Below are 14,996 nucleotides of genomic sequence, written 5' to 3' on the forward strand. Positions count from 1 at the left end.
ACACATACGGTGTACTATACACACATACAGTGTACTATACACAGTGACAATGTACTATACACACATACAGTGTACTTTACACACATACGGTGTACTATACACACATACAGTGTACTTTACACACATACGGTGTACTATACACACATGCAGTGTACTATACACAGATACAATGTACTTTACACACATACAGTGTACTTTACACACATATGGTGTACTATACACACATACAGTGTACTATACACATACCGTGTACTATACACACATACAGTGTACTATACACACATATAGTGTACTTTACACACATACGGTGTACTATACACACATTCAGTGTACTATACACACATACGGTGTACTATACACACATATAGTGTACTTTACACACATACGGTGTACTATACACACATACAGTGTACGATACACAACTTGTACTATATACACATATAGTGTACTGTATACACATATAGTGTACTACATACACATACAGTGTGCTATACACATATATAGTGTACTTTACACACATACATGGTACTATACACACATACAGTGTGTACTATACACACGTATAGTGTATTATACACATATAAAGTGTACTATGCACACATACAGTGTGCTACACACATATACAGTGTACTATACACACATATATATAATGTACTATACACACATATAGTGTACAATACACACATACAATGTACTATATACACATACAGTTTACTTTACACCCATACGGTGTACTATACACACATATAGTGTACAATACACACATATAGTGTGCTATATACACATTCATATATATCTTGACTTTTCTTCCGATCACTTTTAGGTTTTCCGTAGTCGCCTCCTAGGCTTCAAATTTAATGTTCTTTGTATCACTGACGACCTCTAGAAGGACGAGACAGATCTATGGCGTAGTAATGCATTATGTAGCTCTATTGTATCTGACACTAATTTCTTATTAAAGGTGTTATTTACTTGTATATCTTTCGTAATTCTTTCATCAGAAACATAACACATAGTTTAAGAAAGTAAATAAACACGGTTAGGTAGCCACGTGACCGAATTTGTTCCACATTCAATCAAGCAACAATTAAATAACTTGATCAGAACTCTTTTGAAATGGAGGCGATTTTAAATATGACATTGCGGGAACTATGTAAACAATCAACATGTCGGCATTTATATAAGTACAAGATGACAGTTGAACGATCTCAACAAACATGATTTTCTTCAAACATATAATATTTCACAGAACAAATATATCTGTAAATGGAGAATTGTTCAGGTGATTCTTATTTTATTAAATAATTAAGGAAAACAACGATATGAAGGACTATCCGTTTTTTATTTTTGAATGGGTTCCGTTTTTTCATTATGAGAATACCTGTAGAAGTTGAAAAATACAATAAAGTAGGATAACAACGCCTTCCAATAGCGATAACTCCTTGTAAACCCCTTTCACTATCGGAATGTCCGAGTAGGGTCTCTGCTGTGCCACCCACCTTTTTGCGGTAACTGGAAAAGGCTATGGAGCATGTTTTTATGTGGTTTCTGTTCAGTCTAAAATCTAGCTGATAGCGAGATAACTTCCTGGCTATCGTAGTCATGGAGACATCAAACTATATTCATCAAAACAACGTATCTTTTGATATAGATCCATAGAATCCTGTTCTATGAAAACTGCGTCATCACTGTAAACATTCGGTTGGATTTGTTTTATAACTCTCGACCAAAGAACGGGGTACTATTCACTGAGAGAAGTGGTTTGGCACTAATGAATGCCTTACACAGAAACGTAATAAGGTTTAAATGTACTATTTAATTTAAGTGTCAAAACATAAATGGTGGATCATATTCGTTTTTTTACTAATAAACGACCGGAACAATAAATCAAAGCGCTTTTCTTTGACTAGTGTTTATTTCATGTAGGTGCAGATCAATGATAACTTGCTTTGATAATTTAGACAAATGCGTAAACGCCTGTAAAAGAAAAAAACACAGATACCGAACGGAACTTGAACTTACTGCACTGCTGTGTTCACTGTCTTGTCAGAATATTCGGACTGGCGGCTTGTATTAACATCGATCGGCGTCATGTATTTCGGTCAATCACAGGGATCTATTGGGATATACAAATAATATACGCGCACTCTGATCGGTCCTGCTTTGTAATTTGTGAATGCAGTGAAGAAAATTTCTTATAATTTTTGTTGCATCAATATAGAGATCCAATTGTGAAGTTTATATACATGTACGAAAGAAATACATTGATGGCAATCACTTTCTTTATAAAAATCATTGCGGTACCGGATATCAAAATCACTATTGATTGAGAGGCTTTACGTCTTTGTTGCCTATCAACTTTTGTCATTATCATCACAAGAAAACCTCAATATCTCTTCAGAAAATAATAATTATGTTTCTTTGTGCAATATACATTTAGATACTATCGTCGCTTATTAATATTCCTGGCGGATTCATAGTGGTGAACTCGGTTCTAATTCTAGTTCGATAAAAATTTGATTAGATTTAACCAAATTTCAAACTTCACATTGACATAATGATAAATCGAATTATGAACTAGGACTGGAAAATATTGGAATATTTGTAAAGGTTGTGGGAGAAATATTGATCATTATATCTAAAGTATTCACAACCTATTCATTGACAACAATAAGGCGAGACTAATTAATGGTATATATAAACCCAGCCTCATTGTGCTGATTCGTGATGTCAGTAATGGTGTATTGTCCGAAGAGTATAGACGAAGTGTCAAAATGCCATACCCTAGTATGGCAGTAGAGAGAGGAGGATCTTGTCGAGACCCCTCATTGTTTTTATTTTTAGAAATGCGTTATATGTGATAAATCTAGATAAATCTTTTCAACAATTATTGAAACCCACCTTACAAAGTCGTTCTTGCTATAAAAATATGTTTGAAGAAATTGGAAAATACAACACCTTACATATCACTTTCATTTCTTTGATATGGTTTACTGGGCATTATAAAAGATGCTGCTTCCGATTGCACTATATGTATTAGTGACGTGGTATCTCTAAGGAGCAGTTAAGTTCACGAAATGGCTAAGTTATGTTCAATTATCAACTGATCAATAGAAGGATGTTATTCAAATGGGTATATTTCGAACTTTCCTTTGAAATTATCCCTGGTTTTATCCTTGATACTATTTTTTACGTATATCGCGGGCAGAATGTTTCAATTGTAATCTCAGTTTTACGTCAATTTGAATTGTCGGTGTAAATGCCAGTTTGTTTGTTTGTTTGTTCAACATACTGCCGATCAACTGCCCTGCGTTGGAAGTCAATAAATCAGTTCATATTTTCCTCGAAACGACATATTAATATATATATTAGTAATATAGAACGACGCATGATCAGGAGTGTATGACAATTGATCAGTAATATAGAACGACATATTATCAGGAGTGTAGGACAATTGATCAATAACAATAGAACTACATATTATCAGGAGTGTAGGACAATTGATAAGTAACAATAGAACTACATATTATCAGGAGTGTATGACAATTGATAAGTAACAATAGAACTACATATTATCAGGAGTGTATGACAATTGATAAGTAACAATAGAACTACATATTATCAGGAGTGTATGACAATTGATAAGTAACAATAGAACTACATATTATCAGGAGTGTATGACAATTGATAGGTAACAATAGAACTACATATTATCAGGAGTGTATGACAATTGATAAGTAACAATAGAACGACATATTATCAGGAGTGTATGACAATTGATAAGTAACAATAGAGCTACATATTATCAGGAGTGTATGACAATTGATAAGTAACAATAGAACTACATATTATCAGGAGTGTATGACAATTGATCAGTAACAATAGAACGACATATTATCAGGAGTGTAGGACAATTGATCAGTAACAATAGAACGACATATTATCAGGCGTGCAATTGATCAGTAACAATAGAACGACATATTATCAGGAGTGTAGGACAATTGATCAGTAACAATAGAGCTACATATTATCAGGAGTGTATGACAATTGATAAGTAACAATAGAACTACATATTATCAGGAGTGTATGACAATTGATAAGTAACAATAGAACGACATATTATCAGGAGTGTATGACAATTGATAAGTAACAATAGAACGACATATTATCAGGCGTGCAATTGATCAGTAATATAGAACGACATATAATCAGGAGTGTATGACAATTGATCAGTAACAATAGAACGACATATTATCAGTGTATGACATCAGTAACAATAGAACGACATATAATCAGGAGTGTATGACAATTGATCAGTAACAATAGAACGACATATTATCAGGAGTGTATGACAATTGATAAGTAACAATAGAACGACATATTATCAGGAGTGTATGACAATTGATAAGTAACAATAGAACGACATATTATCAGGAGTGCAATTGATCAGTAACAATAGAACTACATATTATCAGGAGTGTAGGACAATTGATCAGTAACAATAGAACTACATATTATCAGGAGTGTAGGACAATTGATCAGTAACAATAGAACTACATATTATCAGGAGTGTAGGACAATTGATCAGTAACAATAGAACTACATATTATCAGGAGTGTATGACAATTGATCAGTAACAATAGAACTACATATTATCAGGAGTGTATGACAATTGATCAGTAACAATAGAACTACATATTATCAGGAGTGTAGGACAATTGATCAGTAACAATAGAACGACATATTATCAGGAGTGTAGGACAATTGATCAGTAACAATAGAACGACATATTATCAGGAGTGTAGGACAATTGATCAGTAACAATAGAACGACATATTATCAGGAGTGTAGGACAATTGATCAGTAACAATAGAGCTACATATTATCAGGAGTGTATGACAATTGATAAGTAACAATAGAACTACATATTATCAGGAGTGTATGACAATTGATAAGTAACAATAGAACGACATATTATCAGGAGTGTATGACAATTGATAAGTAACAATAGAACGACATATTATCAGGCGTGCAATTGATCAGTAATATAGAACGACATATAATCAGGAGTGTATGACAATTGATAAGTAACAATAGAACGACATATTATCAGGAGTGTATGACATCAGTAACAATAGAACGACATATAATCAGGAGTGTATGACAATTGATCAGTAACAATAGAACGACATATTATCAGGAGTGTATGACAATTGATAAGTAACAATAGAACGACATATTATCAGGAGTGTATGACAATTGATAAGTAACAATAGAACGACATATTATCAGGAGTGCAATTGATCAGTAACAATAGAACTACATATTATCAGGAGTGTAGGACAATTGATCAGTAACAATAGAACTACATATTATCAGGAGTGTAGGACAATTGATCAGTAACAATAGAACTACATATTATCAGGAGTGTAGGACAATTGATCAGTAACAATAGAACTACATATTATCAGGAGTGTATGACAATTGATCAGTAACAATAGAACTACATATTATCAGGAGTGTATGACAATTGATCAGTAACAATAGAACTACATATTATCAGGAGTGTATGACAATTGATCAGTAACAATAGAACTACATATTATCAGGAGTGTATGACAATTGATCAGTAACAATAGAACGACATATTATCAGGAGTGTATGACAATTGATCAGTAACAATAGAACGACATATTATCAGGCGTGCAATTGATCAGTAACAATAGAACTACATATTATCAGGAGTGTATGACAATTGATCAGTAACAATAGAACGACATATTATCAGGAGTGTAGGACAATTGATCAGTAACAATAGAACTACATATTATCAGGAGTGTAGGACAATTGATCAGTAACAATAGAACATATTACATATTATCAGGATCAGGCGTGCAATTGATCAGTAACAATAGAACACATATTATCAGGAGTAACAATTGATAGTAACAATAGAACGACATATTATCAGGAGTGTAGGACAATTGATCAGTAACAATAGAACGACATATTATCAGGAGTGTAGGACAATTGATCAGTAACAATAGGACAATTGATCAGTAACAATAGAACTACATATTATCAGGAGTGTAGGACAATTGATCAGTAACAATAGAACGACATATTATCAGGCGTGCAATTGATCAGTAACAATAGAACGACATATTATCAGGCGTGCAATTGATTAGTAAATCTATTTATATCCAATTTCCATGACGGTAATCCTGAAACATTATAATATCAAGATGCTGTCGAGTTGATCTACATAGCAAAAAGTTAGGTTTCGCAATATCAGGAATGTACGACGAGTGACCAATTTCTCAAAATTCCGACAGAACATTTGTCGTTGACGATGGAATATTAACGATGTATTTTTCAACTTAATGTATTGCCCCTAGTTATGTATTTGGGTTTTTTTTGCCGATTAAACTTACGAACTCACCTGTTGAATCTTTTTTTAATGTCATTTTACTCTCATTTAATTTCTAAATATTCATGGCCAAATTTGGCCCTTCTCACTTAGATAAAAGTAATAACGAATAAACAGTAGATTATTTGTGTAAATAAGTGATTTTTTTCGAAGGACTATGACTGAGCCTTTGTACATAAACCCTCATGTCATGTTACGGTGGACGATTAGTGTGAATATGATGATTCAATTTAAAGCATAGTCAACTTCATTGTCGGTTACAAAGTACACGCTTTCTTACGTTTTATAAACATTTGCTAAATAATATACAAAATGCGCTAATTTAAAACATACTATTACATAAACACATTTCTGTTCCTATCTCTTCATTATGCATTGCTTTTGTAATCTGTATAAACACAGGTTGAGTTGAGTCTGCTCCATTACAAAATACACAGAGGTGCTGCAAGATCCCATCTCTGAACGCTCACTTACACCTTTACAATACAATGAATCAGTTTGAGCTAATAGTGTGATAATGTCTATTATGATAAATTTGTAAAGACCGTTTATACCTTCAAAACGGTGCCTCTTTTAACGGGAAAATGATTAATTCTCTCCCCTATTGACATCATGAATTACCAACCTGATGAAAGACTTGTTTTCTACAAGTAAAATATTTGTCAAGACACCAACTGTGTTCTGCATGATTGATTTTTATTGTTCGTGGTCAATCATACATTTTTGTTATTCTTCATGACTGAAAGAGGAAATTAAAGTATGTTGGGACTAGCTGTAGTGTGATATGCGTTGTTTCACAATATTGATTAAGATGACAGAACCTACAGTGTGACGACCCTGTCTGTTTTCATTATATTGGTGGAGCAATTTTACTTGCGTAAACGATTTCTGGTAATACTGCGTTCAGTGTTCTCTCAAAAAGGTTGATAATTTTGCTAACATTCTGGTTTCATGCTTTGAAATTTTGAAAAATGGTGGAATTCACATGTGAATAATTTGAAATTATAACAGCCGACCAATACCCTGATACAGTGTACTACAAAACGAGTAACTTAACGGACTTAACCGTCAGAAACAGGAACAGTATGAACATCGAAATATGTCTAATATTTGTATTTCTTGGCAGCAATGTGCTCTGCTTGGTAAGTATTTAATTAATTTTTTTATTTATCTATTTTTTTGGTCATGTTTTCCGTAACATTACATTTTTGTTATAAAGGTATTATTCTAATTTTAAAAAAATGATTTTAAGTTTAATTTCTAAAATGTGTTTTAATTTTTGTCTTTCTTTTTGAACAGTTTATATTAAAAATATTTATTCATCTGATTGAGATTTTGATATAAAACTGATATAAAATGATTATTATGCTTTAATTTTATATTAATAGTTTCATATAGTTTTACTCAGCAAACTAGTGACAGTTTTTAGATTTGATATTTCAGAGGATTTTTACGGGGATATCCGTGCTTGTAACATGAGTATAATCATGATAAAGAAAAAAAATCAAAGTTAAATAAGTTGTACATGTTACTTAAAAGTATTTTCTGCTTTCCAAGTAGGCCAGTAAAGAAAGCTTGAATCTTGTGTGTTATTTAACCTGAGATATTTTAACAGCAACACTTTAAAATAGGGTTTACGTTCATGACTGGGCTTTGCGCATACCTCTATCATACGTTTCATATTTCTATCGTCGTCGTATACCTAAACGCATTACAGTTCTCTACAATATGCAATAAGTCTTAATTGATTATGTAAAGTTATTGAAAAATGAAAATGGTAATTATGCATGTAATGTATTATACATATACTGTATGCTTCCTTGTGCTTCATGTATAATACTTAAACTATCAACCCCGATGTGTACATGATAGAGCATGCGTTATGCCGGAGGCCGAGTGTAATATAACAGATGGGCAATTACCAACAATACCAAGATATTAAAAACGATTTTTTTATTATAAAATTATGAAAATACTTCTTGCAAACCTTCTAAAAGGAGTATATTCTTACTCCAGACGAAGTTTCGTCGACATATGGAACGAAACTCCTAATTAAACTTGTTCCGAGATTTGGTTTCATATCATATTCTACTTTTTGAGAATCTGAAAACAAATCCTGTCAGTCAAATGTTAGGCGAACGATGCATCAATAATTATTGCACGCCTTCAATCAAAGACTTGCTGATGTCACGTGATATCATTTTGATGTCATAATTGCTGACACGTATACGTCATCGTGCAATAGAATGCTATATTACAAGGTCACATGGACATGTGTTTCACTTCTCATTGGTTGTCTATAAACTTGAAATAATTTGTGTTATTTAAATATAGTATAATAAGGACTGGTTACCATTAGATTGCGTTCTGTTAATAGACAATATCTACCAGGCATGGGATTATCACGTAATCCTTTGACGGTGACCTTTGACCTCTTGATAATCATACTCTTGAAATTGTTATGGTTTTAGGTTGGAAAAGAATTTACAAGAAGCTAATTGATTGACTGTTTGAACGTGTAGAAAATTAGTATCGTAATTATGTAGGCTGTTTCAAATTATTGGTATTAGTTCGTGACTTCTCATAACGCAACGACGATTCTTTAGAATGACAGGCATTCATCAATATGAACCTGATAAAACGATGATTTAAAGTGAAATGACAACGTGATATATAGCGGAGTACAGAAGGTTGAATATAGGGACGTCACTTATAACCTCGAACAGAACGTAAAACGTCATCAAAATACCGTAAAACGTCATCAAAATACCGTAAAACGTCATCAAAATATCGACATACCGCATTGTTAGTAGATACAATTAAGTAATGATGTATCAGATGCGCAATTATTGCTACAATAATCAGAAAAAGAACACAATTTAACTCAATAATTCAGCATCGAAACTGAAATATTGACCTCGTTAGGAAAACGATGGGAACACCATGGGAACACAATTCGTTTTACATTGAAAACATATTTATATGCAATTTCTATTCTTTGAAACTGAATTTATTTTATATACATTTTGTTCCAAACTTATTTCAACAATTTGTATTGAATAATGTTTATTCGTGACTCTTAGTTGGCGTTGAGGAAATAGTAACAGTTTTTATTGATTGGTAAAACTATTATGAAAATATTGTAAGCAAAGCATGATATTCTTTACGTCATACGAAGCATTGTATCAAAAATACTAAATGTTAGATGCTAAACGTGTGCTCATCGTTAAGTCCTTATGTTATTTTTTATGAATTTTAAAACATGTGTATTCAATGTAATGTATCATTTGACAAGCATTATTTATATTTCAATAACATCGAATTTTAGCAGTTACAGGGTGATGGAGACATAGCCTACGTTTAATAGTAACTATCATAGCCCCTTTGAGAATTCCTGTGATTTACATGTCTCAATTATTTATTTTCCTTTTAATTAAAAAATTCTGAATCTGAAGTGAAGTTCGTTTAAGAAATTTATTAAACACTAATCTGACACTCTATTTAAACTTTATTTTTAAGCCTCCAGTCATACATAACCTACCCAACTCCGTCTCCATCGTCGAAAGTGACGTGGGCTCGACGACTGTCGCGTTATCTGCAGTGTCACCCCTTAATATTAGCGACCCCGAGACAAACACATTTAGTTGTCAGGTGTCCACTGTAACCCCGACAGTCACTGGTTTCGCCCTTACTGATGATGGTTCAGGTAAGCTGTGGCCCTTTTGATGCCCACTTTATTACATGTATGTTTGTATATCCCAGTTGATTTAACACGAAAGCTTGTTCCTGTTTTTTTTTTAATTATTTCCGTGTTATATGTTGACAACTAACGGATAAAACAAGGTTATTGAGATGATGATGATGATGATGATGATGATGATGATGGAGAAGTATCTTGGTCATCATAATAACCTCACTTACAAATACTCTAGGTTGTGAAATATTAAATTGACATGATACTCTTTGTTATGCCTGGTGGCTCCGATGCTGTTGGTTTGGTTTTGTTTCTCATTCGAAAAAGTGGCATCACTTACTTTGATCTACATGAGGGATGTCTTTGATAAAGAAGGAAACGTTTCTCCTATGGAAAGTTCTACTTTGGGAGATGTGAAAATGGATGAGATACTCATTAGTATGCCTAGTGTTATCATTTTTTAATATGACATTACCTACTTTGATTAACATTGCGGATGTCGACAATGAGGCGGGAGACGCGTACCCTTTTGGATCACCTACATTATCAGTCTAATTATCACAAAACATCGTTAGGGGATCTGTGCATTTTCTCCAGTTTTATCGAATTTGAGTTTGAATTTAGAATCCGTTGCCTTTGAATATTCTCTGTGTTGTTTTCTATCTTGGTATCGTCAGTGATAATTCGGCTGGACACTACCGCCTGCTGTTCCCTAGATAGTTTCTCTCAATCCTTGTCTTCACAGTGACTACATCCTCGATTCTCTACGGGTTGCAATCACTTTCGCTCGCTGCACCCCTGGAACATGTCATTGCCAAATTGAAGGTACAAGCGACGTAATCTGATTGGTTCCAGGACAAAAAAGACTAATCACAGGTTGATAGATCCTTTTAATGATTATAAAGGAGCGACATCTAACATCAAAGCCAGCACAACATACCTTTATGCGACCTCGAGATTCGTTTGATGTACATCAAAGGATCAAACTAGTCTTTTCGTCTTGTCCACGAGGTGTCGCACATGGAACCATCAATGTTGCAACGACATGTGCCAAGGCTGCAGAGAGCAAAAATGTTCTTAAACAATTATCGTAACCCCTGGAGTCTCGAGAATTAAGTGACCGATTTTTCCTTTCCATTGAAATATAAGCTGAATGATCCACTCAATGTCTGTTTTCCCTGCCTCTACCTCTCTGCATTTACCAGATGTAGCCCTCAGTATCAGTCTCTTATCGGTTGTTGTGCGGAAATCTTAGGTAACAGGTTTTTAACCGTAATGACTGAATCTATTTCATAGTTGTGCTTAGTTTTTGCCTCCTTTCAAATCGATATTCTATTCCGTAGTACACCAGAAGCTTTGAAATTTCCATCACATAGAATATGCTCTACTGCTCATTGAATTTGTGCCTAATTCCCCTTGTTTTCAAAATTATATTATTGATATTGGTGAAGATTGCGCGGTTCCTTTGGTATACATAATGTATTTCCTTATTGTGGGAGCCTACTTACATCAGGTATCGATGTGTAATTGCTGTTGATGAAAAGGATATAAGATATAATTATTACATTATATATATATATAAAGCTATTCTGAAATCAGCATTGTTATAAAATACACATTTGTCTACAGTTTTACTTAACAAGATATTCACTTTAATATGTTAAAAATAGTCCATTCCAGAACAAGAGGAAAGACATTAATTCACGATTGATCAAAGGTCTTGCTTTAATGAATTAAGTAGATAATCGTCTTCAACATCAAACCTTTTTCAGATTATAATTTCTACATGACATCGAACCCTGGTTTTGAACACGACACTGTGAATCTGTATACAGTGACAATAACATGTACTGACTCCAACTCGGAAACTGGCTCAGGTGACATCACTGTTAATATACTACCCAACACACCTCCGACTATCACTGGTATGCCGGCATTTGAGAATGTGTTAGAAGGAGAAACTGTCACTAGACTTGTATACACAATATCTGTTTCTGATGCTGAGACGAATATGTTCACGTGTGCGATTTCACCTACCAGCGATCCGTTCAATCTTCAGTCAAGCGGAGCAGGTAAGCCCACTAAAGATGCATTGGGTTGATAAATCTTATTTGATAGTCTCAGTAAGGTACTCAGAATTTAGCAGTGTATTTTGTAACTTATTCTCATTAACTGGTTACATGTAAAGCAATCTGCATAACAAAACTCAATGACCATAAAAATGTAAATATGTGTTTTCCAGGTTGAAATTTCATGTACATTTTTTCACCTTTCAGTTTATTCTATTCATCTGAACGATAATCCATCGTTAAATCATGCGACGACACCATCATATAGCATCACAGTCACGTGTTCAGACGCATTCGGCCAATCGAGTGGCGTGTTAGAAGTCACCGTCACCCCTAATAATGCCCCTGTAATAACTGGACTTCCTGCAACAGTTTCTGTCACCAACATTGAAACGGCAACGAGATCACTTAAAACAGTTATAGTTGCGGATTCAGATGGACAGACTGTTACATGTAGTGTGGCATCCACACCAAACGGCCCTTTCTCAATGATCCAGGATGTGTTAATTCCGGGTATGTTGCCTGTTGCTGATATAACAGCCATTGTAATGTATAGAGATATGATCAAATGACAAGTTTTGCAAGTTAACTGTAAAATGTGAAAAACGGAGAAAATATTTACTGAAATGCTTTTCCATCTTTCAGAATACAAGGTTTATCTGGATGCTAACTCCAACGTTGCTATCGTGGCTGCAGGTGTCACGTCCTTTACTGTAACAGTCACGTGCTCAGATTCCACTGACTCGACATCCGGAGTTCTAACGGTCGACGTCATCAGCAACAATTATCCAACACTGGATAATTTGCCTGCTTCTGTAAGTGTGATGGAAAGCGCTGTAGGATCAACTGCGGTAGCGGACAGTTTACTTACTTTAGCAGTTACAGAACCGGAAGGTGAAAGCTACACCTGTCAACTAACGCCCGCTGTCACAGGATTCACCCTTATCGACAATTCTGGGGGTAAGTGAGTTTTTTGTGTCCTTTTTTTAGTTTAGAATATTTTATCAATAAAATTTACTTCTCTGTTTGCTAACGCCTGTTACATATGTTCATATATGTATTTATGTATTTTTAATATTTATGTTTGGTAATTCGGCGGTATATCTTCTGCTATTAAAGTGATTATGATTTTTTTCATTTTACATTTCATGTTTTGTGTCTCTCTTTCCCCATAGTTTGAAGTAGGAAAATCACTTTAATCTTCAACATGTGGTACTATGATAACTTACGTTTTCAAAATTTGTAGCCTATTTTACTTTTTAATTCACAGTAAGTATCGTTTTAGTCATTAGTGCTATTATTCGAGTTGTTATTTGTTATCAAGAAAGAAGATAGATTAAAATTAACAAGAAATAAATAAATAAACAGCTCGTTCGTTTTGATCAAAGAAAAATATGAATTCGATGAAATTTTAGTCTTTGGGTGTTTTCTGTATCTTACATAAGGATTGTGTAGAGTATCGTTGTTAATACCTTATGTAGTAATCTGAACGCAAAATCAAATAATTATCAAAGTGTTTAAGTGATACAACACGAAGCATTTAAGATATATTTAATATATTATCCCATCAATGTGAAGACAATGACTGATGACGTCAATAAATTTGATCACCTTATTGAGATAAAACCATGATGATATGAAAGTATTGAAATAGCAAGAGATATTAACACTTCACATGGGTGCGAGTGTCCTTAGACGTAGTAATGTCCCTATTCATTATATTTTGATTACAATAGAAATAGATATTAAGTATAGAGTTGAGATAGAAGTTTTACTTTGATACTATAAAATTAAACACTGTTTTGTGATACCGTTGGTCGTTTTAATTGTGGGGTACTACCAATGTACTATTACAGTCCCATCGACCTGTTAGACAGATTATAATTGTTGAGTACTACCCATGTTACAGTAACCAATGCTATGTTATACAAATATTAAGTGACGCACTATTAATGATAAGACAGGATTATTATATCTTATGAGCATGGGATCGATAGTTTTCAATTTCTCATTTTTTCTGTCTGACCTTAACTGTTATCACGAAGTAACATTTAAATACTTCACAAACAAACCAACGGTACAATACTACTCAGGACGCTATGACGTACTTTTATGTGAACGGTTAGTTAAGAGTACAACTTTAAAGACATTGGCACTGACCTAATATTTTGAACTCTGTACATATCGGAGTAAGGAACATCTGCATGAGCTATGTTATATAGAATAGTTGAATATACCTTTCACAGTCAATACATGGTGATTATATATCTTAATTACACATATGTACAAACATATGGTCAAATCAACAAACAAACAAAATCTTAGCAAGAGTTTAATTATGATAAAGCTGATAAACACAATAACAGGTACATAAAAACAACAGAGAAATATGTCAACAGACATCTAATTTTCAAATTTCAGTGTTCAAATTCAATAAAATTATGGCAAAATATAAACAAAAGAATGATATACATAGAGGCCTCCTTAAAAATACATGTACATGTATATAACGAAGGTAGTATATAATTAATATATTATATCATTAATTTGTAACGAAGGTATCATATCATCAATATATAACGAAGGTAGTATATCATTAATATATAACAAAGGTAGTATATCATTAATAGGTAGCGAACGCAGTATATCATTAATATATATCAAAGGTAGTATATCATTAATATATAACGAAGGTAGTATATCATTAATATATAACAAAGGTAGTATATCATTAATATATAACAAAGGTAGTATATCATTAATATATAACAAAGGTAGTATATCATTAATAGGTAGCGAACGC

The sequence above is a fragment of the Ylistrum balloti genome, unplaced genomic scaffold (genome assembly GCF_031769215.1).
Source record: "Ylistrum balloti isolate Yb309-2 unplaced genomic scaffold, AGI_CSIRO_Ybal_v1 Utg369680, whole genome shotgun sequence".
NCBI classification, from domain to species: Eukaryota; Metazoa; Mollusca; class Bivalvia; order Pectinida; family Pectinidae; genus Ylistrum; species Ylistrum balloti.